Source organism: Chenopodium album, chromosome 14 (assembly GCF_948465745.1).
Source record: "Chenopodium album chromosome 14, dcCheAlbu1.1, whole genome shotgun sequence".
Taxonomy (NCBI): Eukaryota; Viridiplantae; Streptophyta; class Magnoliopsida; order Caryophyllales; family Amaranthaceae; genus Chenopodium; species Chenopodium album.
The window spans coordinates 31,414,303-31,422,055 of record NC_137847.1 but is presented as its reverse complement, the minus strand read 5'-3'; the positions used below and the strand labels follow the sequence as shown (position 1 = coordinate 31,422,055).

Sequence of the window (7,753 nt, the reverse complement as noted above, 5' to 3'; positions counted from 1 at the left end):
GCTAAATCATCTCAAGGAGTTTGAAAAATATTGCAATACTATCAAGGTGAATGGGATTTCCCAAGAATTCATCCGCCTTAAGCTTTTTCCCTTTTCACTCATAGGGCGTGCCTTGGAACGGCTAGACAAGGAAGTCAAGCCGAATTCTTTAAGGACATGGGATGAAGTGACCAAGGAGTTTCTATCCCGTTTCTATCCACAAAAGAAAACAGCGGAGGTTAGAGCTTTGATTCAAGGTTTCAAGCAAAAGCCTAGTGAGAGTCTCTATGAAGCATGGGAGAGATATAAAGAGTATCAAAGAGAATGTCCTCACCACGGAATTCTTACGTACTAAATTATTCAAATTTTCTATGGAGGCCTTAGTCCCCAAGGAAAATCATGCTTAGATGGAGGAGTCGGAGGTCCCATCATGAACAAAACGGAAGAGGAAGTGGTAGACATAATTGAAGACGTAGTGAGGTACTATAGAGATTGGCAAGATGGAGAAAGAGAGTCACTAGCAAGAGTAGCTCTTTGGTGTACTCGGTCGATCATCTAAATGCAATCAACAATCTATCCTCACAAATGACAAACTTGGGGAAGGAGATGTCCGCTATCAAGGCGAACTTGGAAAGTGCTACCTACTAAGTTTCAAGTCTTCCCTCCCAATCTAAGGGGAGAGGTATGTCTTCTAATTCTCAACCCCCTCCCTGTTCTAGTAACATGCCTAGTGGATGCCTGTTTTGTGATGATTGTGGGTTGTATGCTCATGATGTTTCTAATTGCCCTCATGTATGTATGGATGTTTGTGATGATCAAGATGGAAATGTGAATGAGCATGTGAACTGTGTGTCAAATAATAATGATTCTAGGTTTGAGAATCAAAGAGGTCAATGGAATAGGAATTACAACAACCATGACAATTTTGACAACTACAATCAAGGTGGTGGTAATAGGAACCATGGGAACCGAAATTCCCAAGGTAACTATAACAATCAAGGTTATAGTAGCCAAAATCATAACAAAAATTATGGTAATCATAACCAAGGTTATGATAACCATAATCAAGGTAGAGGTAATTAGAACAATCAAAATAGGGGAAATTTTCAAAATAATTCTCAAAGGGGTCCCACACCCGGTTTTGCTCCAAAGACCCAAAATGATAATTCCTATGTTCAATCCTCTTCTTCTTCTCATCGAACCAATTTGGAAGAAATCATTGAAAATCAAACAAAGTTGTTGAGCACTTTCATGGCCGTAAGTGACAAGAAATTTAATGAAATGATGACTCATAATAAGATGCTTGAAAACCAAATTTCTCAACTTGCTAATGCTTTGAAAGACCATTAGTCCTTATTCTTTACCTTCCCAAGGCCTAGATCCCAAGAGAACGGTCAATGCTATTGTCACAAGGAGTGGTAAGGTTCTTGAGGAGATTTTGCCTAGGAAGAGTGAGACCAAGGAGGCCACAAAAGAGGTTCTGGTAGAAGATGAGAGAGATGGTGCATCTTTGAGTGAGATTGAGATTGAGAAGCCTAGTGAGGTGAGAGTGGAGAAAGAAATTGTGAAACCCAAGCTTCCTTATCCACAAAAATTCATGAGACACAAGTTACATGAACAATTTGGAAGATTTATTGACATGCTCAAGTAACTTCACCTTTCTCTACCATTTACCGAAGTTGTCACCCAAATGCCCAACTATGCAAAATTCCTCAAAGACATTTTGAGTGGTAGGAGGACTTGTGATGGTGTAGAGACAGTGAACTTGACCGAGAATTGTAGTGCAATCATAATGAACAAGATGCCACCTAAGCTAAAAGATCCCGAAAACTTTTCCATCCCTTGTGCCATTTAAAAAATGCAAATCGAGAACGCCTTGTGTGACCTAGGAGCTAGTGTTAGCCTTATGCCATATTCGGTGTACCAAAAACTTGATCTAGGGGAACTCTTACCTACTAACATCACTTTGCAATTGGCCGATAGGTCAATTAAGTTTCCTAAGGGTAAGTAGAGGATGTCCCTTTGAGGGTTGGGAAATTTGTTATTCCGGTGGATTTTGTGGTGCTGGAGATGGACGAAGATGCTAACATTCCTATCATTCTAGGGAGATCATTCCTTGCTACTTTGGGTGCTTTGATAGATGTGAAAAGTGCTAAAATTTCACTCGAAGTAGGGGATGAGGTGATAGAATTTGACTTGAATGATAGTATGAAGTATCCAAGTTCTTCTCTAGAAAATTGCATGTTGATTGATTCTCTTGATCATGTTGTGTCTTCCATGCATGAGCAATTTCTCACTTCTAACGATGCTCTTGAGAATGTTTTGTTGAATAAGGAAAAGATAGGTACTCCTAGCAAGGAGATGGCTTTATATGAAGATGTGCTCAATGGAAGCCTTGAGGATGTTGAAGAGAAAATGTGTATGAGCATTTCTACTAAGAAGCGTTGCAAGTGGTTACATCAAAGGAAGGTAAAGGTGTGCCAATGGTTGAGCTCAAACCTATTCCATCACACCTTAGGTATGAATTCTTGGGACCCAACTCCACCTATCCCGTGATTGTTAGTTCTTCTTTGAGTGAGCGCCAAGCTCAAGAGTTGTGTGATGTTTTGAGAAAGCAATAAGGTGCTTTGGGTTATACCATTGATGACCTCAAAGGTATAAGCCCCGCTTTATGTACACATCACATAACCTTTGAGGAGGGTACTCTACCTTCTATTGAGAGGCAACGAAAGCTACACCCCTAAATGGGAGAGGTAGTGAAAAAGGAGATCACCAAACTTTTGGATGCGGGAATTATATTCCCCATCTCGAGTTCTAGGTGGGTCTCCTCCGTTCATGTTGTCCCAAAGAAGGGAGGCATGACCGTCGTCGAGAATGAGAAAAGTGAGCTGATTCCGACGAGGACAGTCACGGGATGGAGGATGTGTATAGACTATAGACGTTTAAACACATCCACCAAGAAAGATCACTTCCCCCTTCCTTTCATTGATCAAATGTTGAGACACTAACGAGGCACAAGTTCTATTGTTTTCTTGATGGTTATTCGGGATTTTTCCAAATCCCTATCCACCCGGATGACCAAGAGAAAACAACCTTCACTTGTCCATATGGTAAGTTTGCTTATAGGAGAATGCCGTTTGGCCTTTGTAATGCTCCCGCAACATTTCAAAGATGCATGATGAGTATATTTGGAGATATGTTAGAGGAGGAAATGGAAGTGTTTATGGATGACTTCTCCGTGGGCGGTGTTTCATTTGAGGCATGTTTGGAAAACCTTGAGAAATGTTTGGCAAGGTGTGAGAAGGTGAACTTGGTCTTAAATTGGGAGAAATGTCACTTTATGGTGGAGGAAGGCATAGTCCTTGGCCATAAGATTTCTCGCAAAGGGATAGAGGTGGACAAAGCAAAAATTGAGGTTATTGAGAAGCTTCCACCTCGTTAATGTGAAAGGAGTGAGATCTTTCTTAGGACATGCCGGGTTTTATAGAAGATTCATCAAGGATTTCTCGCTTATTGCAAAGGCCCTTCAATGATCTTCTTCAAAAGGACGCCGAGTTTGTATTTAATGATAAGTGTTTGGAGGCATTCAATAAATTGAAGAAAGCTCTAATCTCTACTCTTATTGTTCAAGCCCCAAGATGGGATTTACCTTTTGAGTTGATGTGCGATGCGAGTGATTCGGCAATTGGAGGTGTCTTAGGTCAAAGAGTGGAAAAGAAGCTACATGTGATCTATTATATGTCCAAGACTCTAAATGGTGCTCAAAGGAACTACACCATAATGGAAAAGGAGTTTTTGGCTATTGTTCATGCTTTTGAAAAGTTCCATTGTTATTTGTTAGGTTCTAAGACCATTGTCTTCACGGATCATGCGGCTCTCAAGTACCTTTTTGCCAAGAAAGAATCCTAGCCTAGGTTGATCCGGTGGGTGCTTGAACTTCAAACTTTTGATATTGAGATTAGGGATAAGAGTGGAGCAGAAAATGTTGTGGCGGATTATCTTTCTCGTCTTGAAGATTCTCAAATTCATGATGATGGTTCTCCAATTGAGGATAGGATGCTTGATGACTTCTTATATGCTATTGAGGCAAAGGAGCTCCCATGGTTCGCCGACTTAGTGAACTTTCTTGCATGTGGGGAGTTTCCACCTTCCTTTTCTAAGAATCAACAAAAGAAGCTCAAGAGAGAGGCAAGACACTATGTGTGGGATGATCCCATCTTGTACAAGTGAGGAGTCGATGGCTTACTTAGGTGTTGTGTTCCAAATGAAGAGGTGCCTAATGTTCTGAAGATGTGCCACTCGGATCTGAGTGGTGGCCATATGGGTGTTTTTAAAACCGCCACCAAGATTCTTTAAAGTGGTTTATGGTGGCCACATCTCTTCAAGGATTCATGGGGTTTTGTTAAGACATATGACTGTTGTCAATGAGTTGGGAATATCTCCAAGCGAAATAAGATGCCTCAACAACCTATTCTTGAATTGGAGGTATTTGATGTTTGGGGAATTGATTTTATGGGACCATTTCCCTCATCTTTTGGAAATCAATATATTCTTGTGGTGGTGGATTATGTGTCTAAATGGGTTGAGGCCATTGCTTCCCCAACTAATGACCACAAGGTGGTAATGAAGTTGTTCAAGAAGGTCATTTTTCCAAGGTTTGGTGTACCAAAGGCGGTGATAAGCGATAATGGTTCTCATTCTATTCACAATGCCTCCCAAAAGATGTTGCGAAAGCATGAAGTTCATCAACGATTTGGCCTTCCATATCATCCTCAAACAAGCAGCTAAGTTGATGTTTCTAATCGTCAAATCAAGTTAATCCTTGAAAAGACGGTTGCAAGAAATAGGAAAGATTGGTCGGACAAGTTAGATGATGCTCTTTGGGCTTATAGAACGGCTTTCAAGACACCTATAGGTACCACTCCATACCGCCTAGTCTATGGCAAATCATGTCATCTCCCGGTAGAACTCGAACACCGTGTTTTGTGGGCAATCTAGAAGATGAACTTCGATTTGGCAAGTGCAGGGGAGAAAAGGTGGTTAGATCTTCATGAGCTAGAGGAGCTTCGATTTGATGCCTATGATTGTGCTAGTATTTACAAAGCTCGTTCCAAGGAAACTCATGATTAGTTTATTGAGAGGAAAGAGTTTTGTGTTGGTGATAAAGTTCTTCTCTACAATTCGAAAATGAAGTTGTTTCCCGGAAAGCTCATGTCAAGATGGAGCGGTCCTTACTTGGTTAAGAATGTCTTTCCTAGTGGTGTTGTAGAGGTTTCAATGATGGATTCTTCGTCTCCGTTTAAGGTCAATGGCCATCGACTCAAGAAGTATTTCGATGGTGCTTTTGTTGGCCTTATTCACATATTGCTTCTCCGACAACCACCTTAATAGGTGGAGAACATCGAGCTATGACGTTAAACAAGCGCTTCCCGGGGGGCAACCCGGTTTTCTAACCCTTTTCTTTTGATTTTTCAATGCTCTATATTTCTTTTATCTTTGAGAACTTTTCTTATTCTTCTTTGTTTTCTTGATTTTAGGTGCCATGAGATTGGATTGATGAAAATTTCCAACAATTTCGCTGTTAATTCAAGGTTTCATGAGGTTTGGTTAAGCTTAGGTGAAGGAGTTTGTAGGGTTACATGCTCTCGTGTTTGAGTTTTCATGATTTTTTATTTATGATCGAGTGATTTTCAAACTATTTTTTGTGTGTGATTTTTAAGCACTTGATCATGGCGCTTGTACACGAGAGTATGTTCATGCGCAAAATTTTCTTATTTGATGCGCACGCATCATAGGTTGCGCGCGCGCACCAAAGGGGTCAGGAATTTAAGCTCATTTTGATGAAATTTGACAGATTTTTGAACCCCCTCCATACCCCCCTGGTGCGCACGCACCACCCTCCCTGCGTGCACGCACCAAGAGGGTCAGAATTTTTGGCTTCGTTTTGGTGCGTCTCAAGTAAGCTCAGCCCCCCCATGACGCTACCTGGTGCGCACGCACCACCTGGCTGTGCGCATGCACCAGGTAGGTCAGCGTTAATCGCTTTGTTGCGCAATTCCGAGCAGCAAGCCCAACCCCCCTGCCGTAGCTGGTGCGCACGTACCAACCCAGCTGTGCGCACGCACCAGCGACAGCAGCAACGCCCCCTATTTCGTGCCCTCTTCTCTCTAGTTCACCCCTTTTCACTCCATTTTCTCTACCCCTGAATTCCCCCTTATTCATCCCTTTCCAAACCTTTGCTAATTTACTCAAATACACCATTCCTAATATCATTTCTTCACAAATTACATTAAACTATACTCAAATCTTTTCAAAAACAAAACAAAGCAAATAAAAAACTCAGAAATTTTCGAATTCAAATTCGAAAATTTGAGCTAAATTTCGAATTTTGGAATTTTGTTTTGGTGTTTGAAACTTGACTTTAGGTGTTCTACTTGGTCTATATTCTTCAAATTGTGCAATTTGCAAGTAATTCAAAGCTTCATTGAGGTATAATTTCTCACTTTCTAGTCATCTTCTTCCTCATTTTTGAAGCTTGAAACCCTTGTTTTTGCTTTCATGGTAGAACCCCATTGTTGATTCTCTTAGATTGTAATTTGTTTTGAATGATGTTATTGGATGTTATATTGAAACTTTTTCATGATGAATTTGTATGCCTTGCTTGAATCCTTGATTCACCATAGTTGGTCATTCTCTCTCTCATGGGTATTCTATATGATAGCTTCATTTCTTTGATAATTCAATGTTTTGGGATTAATTTGCTCATAATGATTCATGATTTGGTCTTTTGTGTCCAATTTTGCCTTTACTTCATGACTAGTTGCTTTAAGCTTATGTCTCAATATTCATGGCATAGTTCATGTGTGACCATTTCTTGTTTCATTTTTGAATAAATAATGTTTATGCTTGACTTTAGAGCAATTTCTTTTGAATATTCTTGAACAATGATAATTGTAAATGAATTGCTCATGAATTTCTTTGTTTCTTGTAGATGGCCCCTATCCGTCATAAGAAACGTGCTAGAACAAGTTTAAGCAAAGCTAGGCACGTTGTTCCACCTCCCCCCGAGATGGTAGAGACATATGACATTGAATTCTCTAAGGAATTACATTGGGATCGGTTCAAGAAACTATCCAAGCGGAAGCTCAAGTCAACAAGATTCTACGATAAAACAACAACCAAGCTACTTGGAATTGATGATGACGTTCGCTACCTAGCCAAGAACCTCGGTCTCTTAGAGTTCTTGGATTTGAGTGCCCCTACCTATGCTAGGGTGACGTATGAGTTTCTATCATCCCTTGAAGTGGTCCGAAAGTCAAGTGGTGACTCTTCAAGAACTTTGACCTTTCAACTTTTCAACAATGATCATCGGTTGTCGGAGTCACAACTTTGTTCCTACTTCCGATTTCCTTGGGCCGTCGATGAAGACCATCTTGTCTATCCGGCCAATGGTAAAATGACTAGCGATCATGGATATGATGAACTCAAGTGGTGGCGGCGTATCTCCGATGAAAGGAAATATGAGCCTCAAACTTTCAAGTCCGCATCGATCGTTCATCCGGCTATAAGATACTTTAATCGTATTCTCACCTATGCCCTATGCTCTAAAGACTCTTTGGGAGCTATTTCCCGTGAGGAGCTTTGTTGGCTATGGATTGCCGACTAAGAGTCGCATGAGATCGAGCTTGTAGATTTCACTCAACATTTGATCAACCGATTTCTAGACATTCGAGATGGTGTTTCGCTTTCGGGGAGCATCCAAATTGGAGGCATG

The 7,753-nt window shown here is 40.8% G+C and overlaps 1 non-coding gene across 1 annotated transcript; it reads right to left on the bottom strand.

Moving 5' to 3' along the window:
- Positions 1 to 214: 214 nt before the first annotated feature.
- Positions 215 to 321, bottom strand: LOC145580348 (small nucleolar RNA R71). The gene has a single exon (XR_014099411.1). It is a non-coding gene; the product is annotated as a small nucleolar RNA R71 (small nucleolar RNA).
- Between the last annotated feature and the right edge of the window lie 7,432 nt (positions 322 to 7,753).